The sequence below is a fragment of the Equus caballus genome, chromosome X (assembly GCF_041296265.1).
Source record: "Equus caballus isolate H_3958 breed thoroughbred chromosome X, TB-T2T, whole genome shotgun sequence".
In the NCBI taxonomy this organism is placed as follows: domain Eukaryota; kingdom Metazoa; phylum Chordata; class Mammalia; order Perissodactyla; family Equidae; genus Equus; species Equus caballus.
In genome coordinates, this window is record NC_091715.1 from 36322841 (window position 1) to 36338263 (window position 15423).

The 15423-nt window shown below is 39.5% G+C and overlaps 1 protein-coding gene across 3 annotated transcripts in view; it reads right to left on the reverse strand.

Moving 5' to 3' along the window:
• MAOB (monoamine oxidase B) overlaps positions 1–15423 on the reverse strand; it is a 111835-nt gene that overhangs the window by 78229 nt on the left and 18183 nt on the right. Inside the window, exon 1 of one of the 3 annotated variants that reach the window (XM_070256571.1) lies at positions 10525–10585. The exons of the other annotated variants lie outside the window; for them this stretch is intronic. The gene's annotated coding sequence lies outside the window, so the exon portion shown is untranslated. Of the gene's footprint in view, positions 1–10524; positions 10586–15423 lie in introns of those variants that run through there. 3 annotated transcript variants of the gene reach the window in all.

Genomic DNA, 15423 nt, shown 5'->3' on the forward strand with positions numbered 1-15423 from the left:
TCTTATTAAGAGGGATGTGGCTTCAGCAGAGGGCATCATTTTCCTGGGGCCTCACTGATTCGTCAGTTTCCTGCATGGCTTCAAAGATGGCGGCTTTCCCTGTTCTAAAGTGGGGCTCTTCCTCAAACCACTAATGAAATCCCTAGTTTTCAGCATATTTACAACGTAGGGATAATTGCCAAAGCTGAAACCAATAAATGCTGAATTCGTTTTCCCAGATTTTTTTTCTGGCTTATAGTTTGGGCCCAGCCATTTTCCCAGGAGTTTAAGTCTAAAACCTGGGCTTTGTCTTGGAGTCTTCCTGGTCCCTCGTCCCATCTGATCCTTAAAGCCTTACAAGATTCAGCATGACCTGACCCCTGCCAACTTCTCTAGCTTCTTATCCTTATGCACCCCACCCTGCACCCTACACTCCAGCAATATTGAAACCTCTCCTTCCGTGGGTCTTTCCATAACCCCACGTTATTTAGTGCCTTCAGATCTGCCAAGAAGATTTTACCTAATACCACCTTGTCCCCCAAAATACGGCTCAGGCTCTAGACAACTTGCCCTCTCCAACCCCCAGGGTGTGTTAGGAGCCCCCAAGTCAAGGTTTCTATAGCAATGAACACTTTGCTCCTTATTAGACCTCCTACAATAAAAATGAGGAGACCACGGTGGGCCAGGAGAAGGTAGGCTGAGGCAGAGTTTGCGTCTAACTTCACAAGAATCTTTTGGGAGCTCCACAATTTTAAACTTTTCACTCAAATTATTTTTGGAGAGAGGCTTTTCCTGTTATTTCATACCAACAGATTGGAGATAGGTTGAAACCTCTCCGTGTCTGGCCAAAACCCAGCTTGTGGTTTGATAAAAGACTTAACAGAAAGCCAAAACAAGCTGGCAATGTTTGCCAAGACGAGGCCTCAAATGGAACTCAGATGAAATTACTTATATGTTTATTAGGTTCAATTCTTTTTAGGGAAAATTATACTTTCAAAAAAAAAAAAGAGATCGCTCTAAATCTCAGTGAGAGGCCCTGGGCTCAGTTGTCAGGGTTAGTATCAGATGAGGAACTGCCACAAATAAGTTAACACTAGTGCAAAGATTTACAGAAAAACAAAATACATATTGCTGTCTGGGCAAAGTATTTCAGGGGTATCTGTAGCTGGGATCAAGCTTCCCCATTCACTTTGGGACATCTGCTCAGTCACTCCAAATCAAAAACAAATTCAGGCACTTTTAGCCAGAATATCTAGATTTCATGCTGAGTCCCTAACCCTTGCCAATCCAATTGTCTTAATTAATTCCTTATGTTAAATTGACTTTGTATTACTTCAAAAAGGAAATTTTAATGTTTCTGAAAAATTAGACATCTCTGAGTCTGCCATTGCTTAGGTCATCAAATTTATGCCCTTCTTTAAACCTCAATCTCCTGATCAATAAAAGAGTGAAAATATTTATTCCCTACCTCATCTAGTAGATATGAAAAGAAATTGAGGCAAAATATATAAGGTACTCAGCACATTGCCTGTTGCATGGTAAATACCCAAGAAATATCAGTTCAATGAAGGAATGAGTCCAACATCTTAGGGAGCATTTGGCTTTGAAATTGGAAGAAACAGGTTCCAATACTACTTTGTCTCAGGCACTGCGGAATCTTGGGCAAGTAACTTCTGAACTCCTCCTAAATCCAGTAAAACAGGGATGATACCTTGCAAGCAGAGGTGATGTAAAGATTCTGTGCACAAAATTACTTGCACATATTGGCCTGTTGTTGCTATCTGGTGATAGGCAGGCTGGGCATGGGAATTAATCATGCTTCCAATTCTCCTTCACCTCCTTACTGACAACCTAAGGCTTTTTACAGCATCTCTCATCATCCTTTGATTCAGTATAGATGATTTATCTATAGACAACATCTTAAAATATTGGTTTTAATATTTATTCAAACTGTGCATCACAAAAAAACCACTAGGTCTTAAACTACCTTCTTTTTAACCTATAATAAAACAAATGGATAAATTGTATCATGGATTGGATGAATGCCCACCGACCATAGCAGAGAAGAGGAAAAGCATTTTTTTTTCTGTTGACAACATTTTTATCATGGACTTGGAGCAATCTAAGCAGTATGTTTTGATTAATCATCATCAGAAAGAACACTTTAATATCTCTTTTCTAAAATTAAGACCATTACATTTGACACATACCTTCATGCAATTAAATGAATAATATTTTTAATAATAATATTTTTAATTATTAGTGTGTAATTTCCCACTGTCAAAAATAGCTATTTCAGGGCGAGCCCCAGTGGCCTAGTGGGGAAGTTTGGTGCACTCCACTTCAGCGGCCCAGGTTTTGTTCCTGGGCATGGACCTACACCACTTGTCTGTCAGTGGCCATGCTGTTGCAGTGGCTCACATACCAAAAAAGAGTATGATTGGCAACAGATGTTAGCTCAGGGAAAATCTTCCTCAGCAAAAAGAGGAAGATTGGCAACAGATGTTAGCTCAGGGCAAATCTTCCTCAGCAAAAAAAAAAAAAAAAAAAAAGGCTATTTCATACCTTTTCTTCTTAAACTTCCTACATGACTCCCTCCAATCAATACACCACCCTCCACCCCTCATCAGCTGATGACTCTGCTTCATTTTTTATTGAGAAAATGAAAAAAACTCATTCATTTTTTCCATAATAAATCTGCCTATGTACCTTCATTTGTGCCTGTATGTGTGCTTTACCCTCTATGATTTAAATGAAGTGGCTTCTTTAGTGAAGCCAACCTCCCACTCTTTTGATCTTATTTCCCCAGGGCTTTGATCCTTCAATCATATACTTTCTCTGTTGCATCATCAATTTCTCCCTTTCTCCTGGATCACTGTCATCAGCACACAAACCTTCTCTGGTATCTCGCATCGTCGAAAAAGCTAACTGTGGTCCAACATCGCCTTTTAGCTACAACCCTGTCCCTCTGCATCCCTTCACAGCACTTCTTCAAAGAGTTATCTACATGTATTGTCCCTGTTTCCCTCCCTCACTCCAGTCAGGCTTTCATCCCTACCATTCCACCAAGACTGCTCCTGTCAAGGACACCAGTGATCCTCATATTGCCAAATTCAACGGTCAAGTCTTTATCCTTAAGTTACTTGTACTCTTAGTGGCTTTTGGTCTTGTCCTCCTTCTTGACCCACTGCCTCCACTTTGTTTCTGGGCCACACACTTCCTTGGCTTTCTTTCTCTCTTAACTCATTGCTCTTTCTCAGATTCCTTTGCTGTATCCTTCACCTCTTCCCAACCTCTAAAGGTCAGAGAGCCCCGGGATTTAGTTCTTAGACCTCTTTTTTTAAAAATCATTCTGAGGTGATCTCACCCAATCCCAAAGCCTTGAAGCTTCAAGCTTGATATATAAATTGCCTACTTAATTATGCCTTCAGCTAATAATCATCTCAAACTTAACACATCCCAAACAGAGCTCTTGTGTTCCCTCCCCCAAGCCAGCTCTTCTTCAGTCTTTTCCATCTCAGTAATGGTACCACAATTCACTCAGTTGTTCAGGGCAAAATCCACGAATCATCCTTGATTCTTTTCTTCCCTGACCACTCCACCCTCCAATCAATACATCAGTAAGTCAACTCTACCTGTATACAACCATTTTTTCACACCCCTAGTGCTACCACCTTGGTCTAAGATAGTATCATCTTTCCTTTGGACTGTTGCAATAGCCTTGAAGCTGCTTCCACTCTTGCTTCTCTAAGTTTTCGATTTACACAGCATAGAATATCTTTTAAAACAAAATCAAATTCATGACACTTCCCTGTTTCAAATCTTCCTATGGCTTACATTGCAAAGAGGCAATCCTACCCCATTACTTAACTTATAGGGCCCCACATGACTTCACTCTTGCCTACATATCTTGCCTTACTACCCCTTGCTCATTCCACTCCAGCCATATCGATTTTATTTCTGTCCCTTGAACATGTCAAAGTTGTTCCCACCATAGAGGCTTTGCACCAGCTCTTCCCAACTCCTGTAATACTCTTCCCCCTAATATTTACATGTTCAACATCTCAGATCTCAGCTTATACCTAATTTCTAAGGAAGAGCATTTCTTGGCTCTGTTCCATCACCTAATCTATTTTATTTTTCATGGATTACTTACCACTGGCAGTACTTTGCATGTACATATATAGGTAGGTAGGTATTTATTTGGTTGATTCATTGGTTATTTATTGTGTGACCCTCCTCACTAGATTATAAGCTCTACAAGGGCAAGGATCTTACTTGTTTTGTTTCCTGATTTATCCCCAATACCTGGGAGAATATCTGGCATGTAGACATCCTCAATAAATATTTGTTCCTGGCATGAAAGAACTCAGACAAGTCAATTAGTTCAGCTGCAAAAGATGAAGAGGGGCTCATTTTGCAAAGAACTTACTCTGGTGGATTCATCAGAATGCATTTCTACTCAAAATCTGATGTATCACAAAATTTATTTTAATGTCAACATGACCATTTGACCACCAGTGCCCTTTAAAATTTTCAACTCCAAATTTTCTCTTTCAAATATCTTTTTAATTACAAATTTAATACAAAATTTTTACAAGGGAAAATAATTGCCAATACAGAAATGGAGTCTTCCACCTGGACAAGGATTCAAACAGGTCTCCAAATATTGACAGTACAATGTCAGCTTCACAACCTGTCTGCATCACATCTAAAGTCTATAGAGTTCCCTTTAATCAATAACACCATCAGGGCACTGGTCAGAAAATTTAACTGCTTCCTCTGCCAAAGGTCACTTGAGCATCTGATATATTAAAGAGGTATTTTAACAGTTTTCTTAATTATTAATTCCTCTGGAGCATTTAAATTCTGCACCATTAGATTGTGGAACAGAAAGATACCTGGTCTATGTTGTACCAGTTACTTACAGAAATTTCTTATATATTAACTATGTTTTAATATTATGCTCTAACTGAAAATTGCATGTGTGCATGCATGTGCATGTGTGTCTATTTTTAAGTACTGAAACAAATTCTTTGTACTCCCAAGCTTTGGGCACAGTCCAACACTGTAACAACAAGTTGAAAGGTGAAACCACCTCTAATGGAAGAAGCCAATTCCATCTTGTTAAAAGGAGGTTCAACCCAGACCTGGGGATGCTGCAATCCTTGACAAATTCCTCCTAGACAAAGGAGCAAATGGAACTGAAAATGCCAATGTCACAATTTACAGCTACGCTTGCAAAAATACATTCAAAAGCCTTTTGTAGCAAAATTCTAAATCCAGAAAATTATGCTGTGATGTTATGTTCTTCTGTGCCCCTCTGTCCTTCTGGATTTCTGTTTGATTCCACGAATCTTTATTCCTGAGACTTCTTTATTCTATGGGTATCTTTGCAGAGGTCTTTGTGTACTTTCTTAGCTCTGTGTCTTACTATGCCCATCTGCAGCCCATACTTTCACAATTCCTTTTGTCTCTCTTAACTGACTCAAATACAAAGCCAATAATTATTCATTTATTTTCCCATTTGTTGACTTGGCTGAAAATATATGGAGATTTGGGAATCGTCTTAGTAGAGGTAAGTGTTGAAACCACTGAGTTCCCCTGGAGGTTTGTAAAAGTAGTATAATCATAATAGGAACTTTATATAGACTAATATCACAAAGAAAACATGTTCAAGGAAGTCTACTTATAGGATCAGGCCATTTTAATTGCAGTATCAGAATCATCCTGTGGCTACTGGCCATACACCTGGGTGTGAAACCTGTACACTGAAAGTGGTTGAGAGGCTCACAGAAGATTACATGCATTGTAAGGGCATAATGGTTCTCGAAGACAGAGCATTTAAACATCTTGGCTAAAATGTCTCAAGTATTAGTTACCTATCAGTTCAGAAACATAAATAAAAACACTGATTTATTCAAATAGAAGAATGGCTCCCATCCCATATTCTAACCACAAGTCAAGAAAAAAATGAAATAAAAAGAGCCCTCCCAGAAAATATAATTGAACAATAGACACGACAGAAATGTTCAATTTTGCCAGTAATTAAAAATGAAAAACAACCATTCTCACTCTCAATTTGAGAAAGATCAGAAAAAAAGGATGATATTAAATGTTGCCAACAATGTGATGAAACAAAGCCAGCTGGAATAGTAACTGGTAAAACGTGAGAAAAGCAATTTGGCAGCATCTGTCAAAAACTTTAAACTGTCCATATCTTTAAATCGAAAATTATTACTTTATGATTCAATTCTAAGAAACAATACCAAATGTGGAAAAAATTATTATTCCTAAAGATCTTTAGTGCAATGTCATTTATAATAACAACACACACATAATACATAATGTCCAATAATCTGGTATTAATTAAGTAAGCTATGATACACCTATTTGTTATTAATTAGATTATGTTCGTAATGACTGTAGTAATGTGGGAAATGCTTATGTTTTAATATCAGGTGAAAAGATATAAAATTGTGTCTATAAGATGACTATAAATATAAATGTATGCTGTGCACACGCACACAGACACACACACACACACATAGAAAACAAACAAATGCATGAAAAAAGGCTAGAAGATAATACACTCAAATGTTAAGAGTTGTCATCTTTGGATGGTAGGACTTAAAAATGAACGTATAAAAATATTTCATCCAGAATTAGGAAAACAAAAGAAACTTATTTAGTCATGTGAGACTATGTGACACCATGTGAGTAGTTTCATTTACTAGACTATTTTCAGCATTTGCTGTATAAATGACTGACTTTTTGTTATAAATTTATACGTTTCAGAGACCTAAAATTAAGCACTTAGTCACATAATTGCAAAACTTCTCTACAAATCACAGTCTATCTTCCTTTATATTGCCAGTAACCCTCCCTATTTCAAAAAAAATTGTATGCATGTAAATTGATAGAAGTGCTTTCTCAAAGGTCAACTGTATATCAAATAAAATAAAAATAAACTCCACTACTTGATATCTCATGAAATTTACTTCAATTACATCCTAATGATCAGATTGGGGAAAGGAGAGAAGGATGTACATTATTTTTTCAAGGCTTGGGAGCTGTTTCCCTTAATTGCTTTTTCTTTGAACATCACCACTACATCTTTATTAGACTATCCTGTAAATTTTGGAACTTAATAAGTGTTTACATTGTGCTTTCTAAACTGATGAATACAATGTAATCATTGTTCACCAATTAAGGGACTAAGTTTGGCATTATGATCTGTAACTACAGGCTCATGGGCCAACTAAAATGCCCCAACATTCATAGGAAAACTGTGACTAAGGAAAATACTTATTCCATGTTAAATATAATACCTAAATATACACGTAAATATATTCATGTAAACATATACATTTTATATATAAGCATATACTTAAAATACACATGTAAGTATTTTCTTTGGTCAGGGTTTTCACGTGAATGTTGGGGCATTTTGCCCAAAGGATCTCTTCCAGCCCCAACCATCTGGAAAAAGCCTATGGGAGAAGCAGACAGCTCAGCTGGTCAGGCACCCCCTACCCACGTGCCTTTACTATAGTTCAAGGCCTCTCCCATCTCCTTCCAGTCTTCTTGACTAATACTGTCAACTTCTCCTCTTTCCAGAAGGCAACACAAAATAACAGCTTTCTAGGTGCACACACACCATGTGGTACCCAGAAAATCACTGAAGATCACATTTTAAAATCTTAACAAGATGATTCTCAAAAGGTTAAGCACAGAGTTACCAAATGACCCAGGAATACCACTCCCAGGTATTGCTCAAGAGAAATGAAAATACGTGTATACACAAAAACTTGTACATGAATGTTCACAGTAGCACTATTCACAATAGTCAAAAAGTAGAAACAACCCAAATGTCCATCAACTAATGAACAGATAAACAAAATGTGGTATATCCATACAATAGAATAGTATTCTGCCACAAATATGAATGGAGTACTGACACATGCTACAACATGGATGAACCTTGGAAACATTATGCTGAGTGAAAGAAGCCAGATACAAAAGGTCATATATGGTACGATTCCATTTATATGAAATGTCCAGAACAGGCAAATATCCAGAGACAGAAAGCAGATTAGTGGTTGCCAGGGGCTGGGGGTGGTGGGGTTGGAAATGGAGAATGACTGCTAATGAGTACAAGGTTTCCTTTTGGGAGGACGAAAATGTGCAAAAGTTAGATTGGGTTTCTGGTTACACAATCCTATGAATACTTTAAAAACCATTAAATTGTACACTTTATTTTATGTTTTTTTAAAGAGTGGCACCTGAGCTAACATCTGTTGCCAATCGTCTCCTTTCTCCTTTCTCCTCCTTCTTTCTTCTTCTTCTGTCTTCTTCTTCCTTCTTCTTCTTCTTCTTCCTCCTCCACCCCCCCCACCTCGTCCTCTTTCTTCTTCTCTCCAAAGCCCCCCAGGATATAGTTGTATATTCTTGTTGTAGGTCCTTCTGGCTCTGCTATGTGGGACACCGCCTCAGCATGGCCTGATGAGCGGTGCTAGATCTGCACCCAGGATCTGAACCAGTGAAACCCTGGGCTGCCAAAGCGGAGTGCATGAACTTAACCACTTGGCCACAGGGCTGACCCCCCCTAAATTGTACACTTTAAATGAGTGAATTGTATGGTATGTGAATTATATATATCAATAAAGCTGCTATTAAAAAATCTTAAGAAGATGACATTTTAGAATTCAATAAGGTTTATCATTATTATCGCTACTTTTTAAAGTTATTTTAAGTTTTTAATGAAAGATGTTGTAGCAGGTGTTGTCCATGCCCCACCCATATGCCCTCCTCCAGAGTCAGCCAAGTGTTGGTGAGTAGGGAACCCTCCTTGTCCTCTGGGGTTCAGTTTGCATGATGGCCCTACTCAAAGGGACAGAAAAGCAGATGACATGGAAGGACTGCCAAAGAAACCACGGAAAGCCTAAAATCAGGAGACTTTGTAGGGACTCGCACATAACAAATTTTTGCTGAAATTTTGGTGAGAATTGTCAGGTTTTTTCTGAGAACAATGAGCTATGTGCATTAGCAAAAAACCACCAACTAACAATGAAAAACCTTAAGAACATAACAATGTGTGACCGTCTCATTTTAGGTATTACATTTTCCAATGTATGCCATCCTCCTAGTTTATATTTTAAAGTCTTCCTTGATTTGAAACCCTTGGGACAAAATGCATTTCAGAACATCAAGTTTTTCAGATTTTAGAGAGATGAAAGTGCATTGCATATGTTATGTAACAGTCCTAGTGACAGCTGGCCCAACCACCCTGAAATCACCTGCCTTATTATGTCTGCAATAAAACAAATGACCACGAGCAAACCAGACTCATCAGTTCTGGTCAGGTTTTGCTGAAAGTTCCAGGAAATAGTTTCAATTTACAGAGCTCTGGGCATTTGGGAAATGCAGATAAGGGCCTGCAGCCTGTAGTATGGCTGATTAGAGCCATAGCTGCCATCAGATAAGTGCTGAGGGCACAGATGTTGAAAATGGGACAAGAAGACTCAGGGAAAATGAGGACACTCCCTTCATTAAAAATATAATTTTCCAGCCAACTGGGTAGTTTAATAGTTATTAACCCATCATAATAATTACATTAAAGTAACTCAGAAAAGAGGCACAACACAGAAGGGCCCAAATGCAATTTCAAACCCAAAGTTCTAACTTTTGTTCTCAAAGAAAGATTCAATAAGCCAATCAATGTTGACTGTGAACCTGCTAGGTGCGGGCACTGTCTTAGGTGGTAAAGACAGACAGAGTGCCTGCCCTCTTGGAGCTTACAGTGGGGAGGGCAGAAAAGGTGTACAACCAGGTGCCCCAGAAAGATGGACCTGGGGGATGCAGTATAGTCTGCACGAGGCCGTCAGATAAGGAGACCTCAAAAAATTGAGTTTTAAAATAAATTCTGAAAGATGATCAAGAGTTAGCAAAGTGGTAGGTGGGAGGGAGGAGAGCCAGGAAGAGATTGCACGTGGAGAAGAGCCAGTACCAAGGCCAGAGACTGAGGAAGATTATTCGAAGACTTGACAGTGGGCCAGTGTAGCTGCAGAGTGAATGGAAGAGAGTGGTAGGAGATGAGGCATCCAAGGTCAGCAGGGGTCAGGTCTGCAGTGTGTCTGGGTCACAATCATCATTTTGGACTTAATCCCGGAGTTAATGGGAGGCTACTGAAGGATTTTAAGCAGAGGGGTAACCTCATGACATTTATATTTTAGAAAGATTGCCCTACCAGGAGAAAAGTCTGGAAGGACATATGCCAGGCTGTTAACATGGGTCACCTCAGGAGGGCTGGGATGGGGTGAAGGCTGACAGATAATTAGCTTCGTCTTTGAACAACTTTGTTTGCTTCACTTCTGACAATAAATATATTTTGTAGATTGAAAATATCAAATTTGAATTTTTCCCATGAAAAACAATTATTCTTCCTTTAGTGTAAGAAGGGACTGGACGGATGAACCTTGAAGACATTATGCTAAGTGAAATAAGTCAGACACAAAAGGACAAACATTGTATGATTCCACTCACATGAAGTTCCCAGAGTAGTCAAATTCCTTGAGGCAGAAAGTAGAACGTACTTTGCCAGGGGCTGAGAAGAGCAAGGAATGGAGACTTAGTGTTTGATGGGTACAGAGTTTCCATTTAGCATGATGACAAAATTCTGGAGATGGATGGTGGCGATGGTTGCACAACAGTGTCGATGCACTTAATGCTGCTGAATTGTACACTTAAAAATGGTTCAAATGGTACAATTTATGTTATACATGTTGTATCACAATAAAAAAACAAAAAAAAAAATGAATAGACTGGCGAAGGGCTGGACCAAATGACGGGATGTAAATGAGAAGACTCTGGGAACTACAGAGGTCCAGTGAAGAACCCAGATCAGGAGGGGCATGGAGACAGTGAAGTGGACAGGTCTGTGCTATATTTTGAAACTAGAACTAACAGGGCTTCAGGAATAAAAGGAGAAAAGAAGAAAGCATCTAGTATCTAGTATCCAAAAGCAGATTCTGAAACAAGGAGTTGGGTGCCATTAGTTTATTTGGGAGGTGATCTCAAGAAGCCTGCTGGGCTCTGGGGAGATGAGACAAGGAAGGAAAGACAGACAATAAGAAGTGCAGCATCAAACAGGGTGCCACTGTGGGCAACTGGGGCTTGATTCCACTGGGGGCCTCTGGGAGACTGTGTGGAACTAAGAGGTGAGGAAGCTGGGTTATTTACCATGTCAGTCCCAGGCAGACGGCTGCTCCTGGGGGGCATTAACGCCACCTCACTGCTGGCCTGTCCTGGGTGGGAGCCAAGAGGGCTTCAGTGGCCAGAGAAAGCCATCAGGAAAAGACTTGAGCAGTCAGAAGCCACAGGTTCTCCCATGTGTGAGAATGGATGCCAACCGAGATGCTGGGACCCCTCCAATGTCTGTGAAAAACGTCAAGGGTCTTGGCTTGAAAACTGGTCTGAAGGTGATTCTGTTTCCCAAAACAGGAAACACTAGAGGTGAAGCGAGTAGGAGCAGGCAAAGGAGGCTGAAGGAACAGCCAGAGAGGTAGAAGGGAAGCTGAAAACTGTGGGATGGTGGGAACGACGAGAAGTGATGTTTTAAAATGCCCCATTAATACATAGCACAAGAAGCTGGAAAATCTTTTCTTAGATTGTGGGAACTATTCTGGAAAACAGTAATAGTTAAATAACAGTTTATAGGGTCCAAACACCCTTATACTGCACTGTACCACAAGGTTCAGATGCCAAAGAGGCAGAAACAATATTCAACTATACAAATAACAAAGTGAGATACACATAAGCTCTCAACCTGTGTTTCCACTCTTCATCTCTTTCTGATCTTCCACTTAATGTAAAATTATACAAATCAATATACCACACATACCACCTTATAGAAAGGATGTTGAGGAAAACAACCCGAATATTGCTTTTTTTTTTTACGTTCTTTTAAACTTTTCCCTTTAATTCTTCATTGCTTAATAATATTTTGAATAGTTGCCTTTCTTATGTGTACAAGAATTATATGCATCCAAGGTCCTTTAGAAGCATCAGGCAGATATTATTGGTACTATATTTTGCTTATGCATTTGGTCTGTTCTTCACACATAGCTGCAATTATTTTAGCAGCAAGATTGAATAAGTTCTCACTTTACAAATTACTCACAGACATCATTTTTCATTGTCATTGACGTCTTCGTCCACCGTATTTGAGAAATATTAAAAAATGATGCCAAGGATTTATATATAGAATGCATGATTTGAAGACTGGTATAAATTCTAAGTGCTAATACTTTTTTTGTAAAATCCTTTTTTCTAAGAAAAAGTATTCAAACATCTTAACACACACATATAAATGTGCACTGGAAACAAAACTAAAGTTTTTAATTTTAAAGATTGGTTTTATATATTCTCAAGCAATTTTTAAACTTACAAACTCCTTTCAAAGGAATTTGTCTATAGAGAAGGAAGCCAGATTTAAAAGATATCTGTTCACTGAAATATATCTTTAAAAACAACACAGTAGGAGAAAAATATGTTTTCTCATTTTCATCAGCTTCTCATAGCTTTCTGTTCATAAACTAAAACCCAGAAATAAAGCAAGCATAAGCCCCAAACGATTCTTCTTCTGCACACAAAATATTTTTGCCTTCCCTACCTTATAGTCATGTCAACCTTTGTGCTTTTCCCCATTTCTCAGACCTGTCCACTAGAAGCTCAATATTGTGGATTGGCAAACTGATTTATCTACAGAAAACTCACTTTCCCCTTGGACACATTCTCGATGAAATCAGAGAGAAAGGAACAAGGGGACAAAAGCAGACCACAGGCAGAGTATTCTGGATGTTTTGACTTTTATCAGCTTGGACCATGTGATTTCCTTTCAGACTCTGACTGCTCCTGCACGCAGCCCGACTTCTGATGACATAAAAGGCATGTATGATATTCTACTTGCCCCTCATAAGGCCAGAAATATCCCACCACCTATGAGTAAGACTGAAAAAGCTAGCAGAAGACACAACACCTGGAAACCAAAACCAAAGTTATCTTAGCATCCATTCTGACTTGGTCCAAAAGTGAACTCTTTAAAGGTACACAGAGGCTTCTCTCATTTAAAAAAGGCCATTTTTGTGCATGAGCCAACAAAACAGGCACAGGAAACATAATTTAAAGTCATTTCTTGTGTGTGTGTGTGTGCATGTGTTAAGCTGGAACTGTTTTCTGACGGTTCATGCCTAGCACCTAGCACATAGAAGGCACTCAATGTTTTCTAAATGAACGACTAGCAGCAGACAGATAAAGATAGATTGGCACATTGCTAGTCAAGATTTTGGGTAGATAGTAAATATAAGAGGCTGAATCACAGGATTAAAAAGTAGCCCACAGTTTCCTTTTACAGACATTTCCATAAGTAATGTGCTTTATCTTTTTCATCAGTACAATCAGAGAACAGAATCCTCAAAGTGTGAATGTCATAAGACTCAGAGTCCAGCTCTATAAGGTTTGGTTTGGTGGGCCTGGGAAGGACAGGATTTCTCTCTCTCTCTGTCTCTCTTTCTCTTTTGCCATGGAATGAGACACAGTGCTGTCCCCAATAGACAATACATAATGCTGAATTATATATAGTCCCTGCCTTTTTCTATGCTTTTCTAATCATCTTCAAGACAATGAGCTGGTAGGGAAAGTACCTTGCTATGGGTTCCCTCCCGATTCTGCTGTACATCAGTCACACAAGTCAGAAGTCGAGGGGTTATCCCTCCCAGTGACGTGCATGAAATTTAAACAGAGACCTCTACTTAAAATCTTCAGGACCCAAAGCACAGGATTCCCTTCTCAATCCTGTAGAAGGTCCTTCCAGAAAAAAAGGACATTTTTCTGGCTCTTAAATCATTTGTTGAATCACGCAGAGGATCATATCTCTGGATGTGCCAATTAAAAATTGTGCAACTCCTTTTGATGCCATCAATGGGCATTTACAACAAGCACAAACAAAAGCACCCCCCTCACAATCATGATCTTCTATCTTTCTAGTTCACTTGCTCAAATCCTTCTAATACAAATGCTCTTTAACCAAAGACTCTCAATCTATTAAGCTCCCCACTCGAACACTACCAACCAGCTCCCTCACAGTCTTACTTTCTCCCTTGCCCATTTTGGATTCTATTGTCAATTTTCACAATCACTTTCACTATAATCAATTCCCTGTGAGAAATCCTACAGGAAGCTGCCTATAATAGTAGTAGGATTAGGGGAAGAATAGAGGTGCACACCAACAGTGCTATTTTGCCAAGAACCCAGCATCTGACTGGATCCAAAATGGTACCCTGGGATAGATGGATGGCCCCTGACCTCCTATATCCAATCTTCACAGATTAGGGTTGTCTGTTTCATAATTTATCCCTTGGTTGCACTGCCACAAATTTCTCCAATAAAGAATGAAATTCATATTTGTAGCGATTCCAGACCACAGGCTAAGAATCTCAGCTCTAAATTAGCCTGTAGAATAGCAAAGGAAGAACTGGATTCCCCAGAGCTTGTTTGGGCCAGTGTAGTTGTCAGTCTCCACCCTCCACCCCTCTTCCAGGTACTCTGAGGGCACCTAAGACAGGTAATCCAGAGCTGATGAAGCTCAGTATTCTCCCTGGACACTGCTGGCTTCTTGCATCCTGGAAAAGGCCAAGTCCTTTAATGGCCTCCACCTCCAACTGACTGAAGCTTCACGATTAGAACATCTTGAGATGTGCAGAACAAAAATGCTATCCAATTACTCTGTCTAGATTAGTGTTCATGGCGAACAGCCTCTGAGACAGACTGGCATGTAGATGCTTTATCAGGGTTCAACATGTGTAAAGAAGTAAGGGAAGCAATACTGGGTAGAGGAAGGAGTTGAACTGAGAATGCAGTCACAACAGAGGCCTCAGTCCATCCTACAGGGAGCTCCAGAGCTGAGATGGCCCTTCAGAGTTGTCCTGAATTTAGGCAAGAGGACCAGGCCTCTATCTCCTACGTCTGTTCCAGGATGCCCCCAGGGAAGGGGCATGCCCTTGGATGAGTCAGCTCCCCTCAGTCAAGGGCAATTTCCAGAGAAGGACTCAGCTGTGAACCAACAGCAGCCAACACTCTCAGCAAGTGGGGGAATAACTGTCCTGATGGAGGCTTGAGCAGCCCCCTAGAGCATCCACTACACTGCCATTTTAGGGCCAACAGTAAGAAGAGCAAAACTGAAATTTCAATGCCCTGTGTATATTAGAGCATAGATTTAAGTATCAACCACTTAAAGCTATATTTTAAGGAAGAATATTTGAACTGCTAATTCTTGTTCCAATAAATCCTATCACTAAATCTTCCTTCAGTTACTATGAGGCCCTGAGGTGAAGCTGCCATCCTCCTCTCCTCTGTGTCATCTGAACCAGATGAACTTATCTTTCT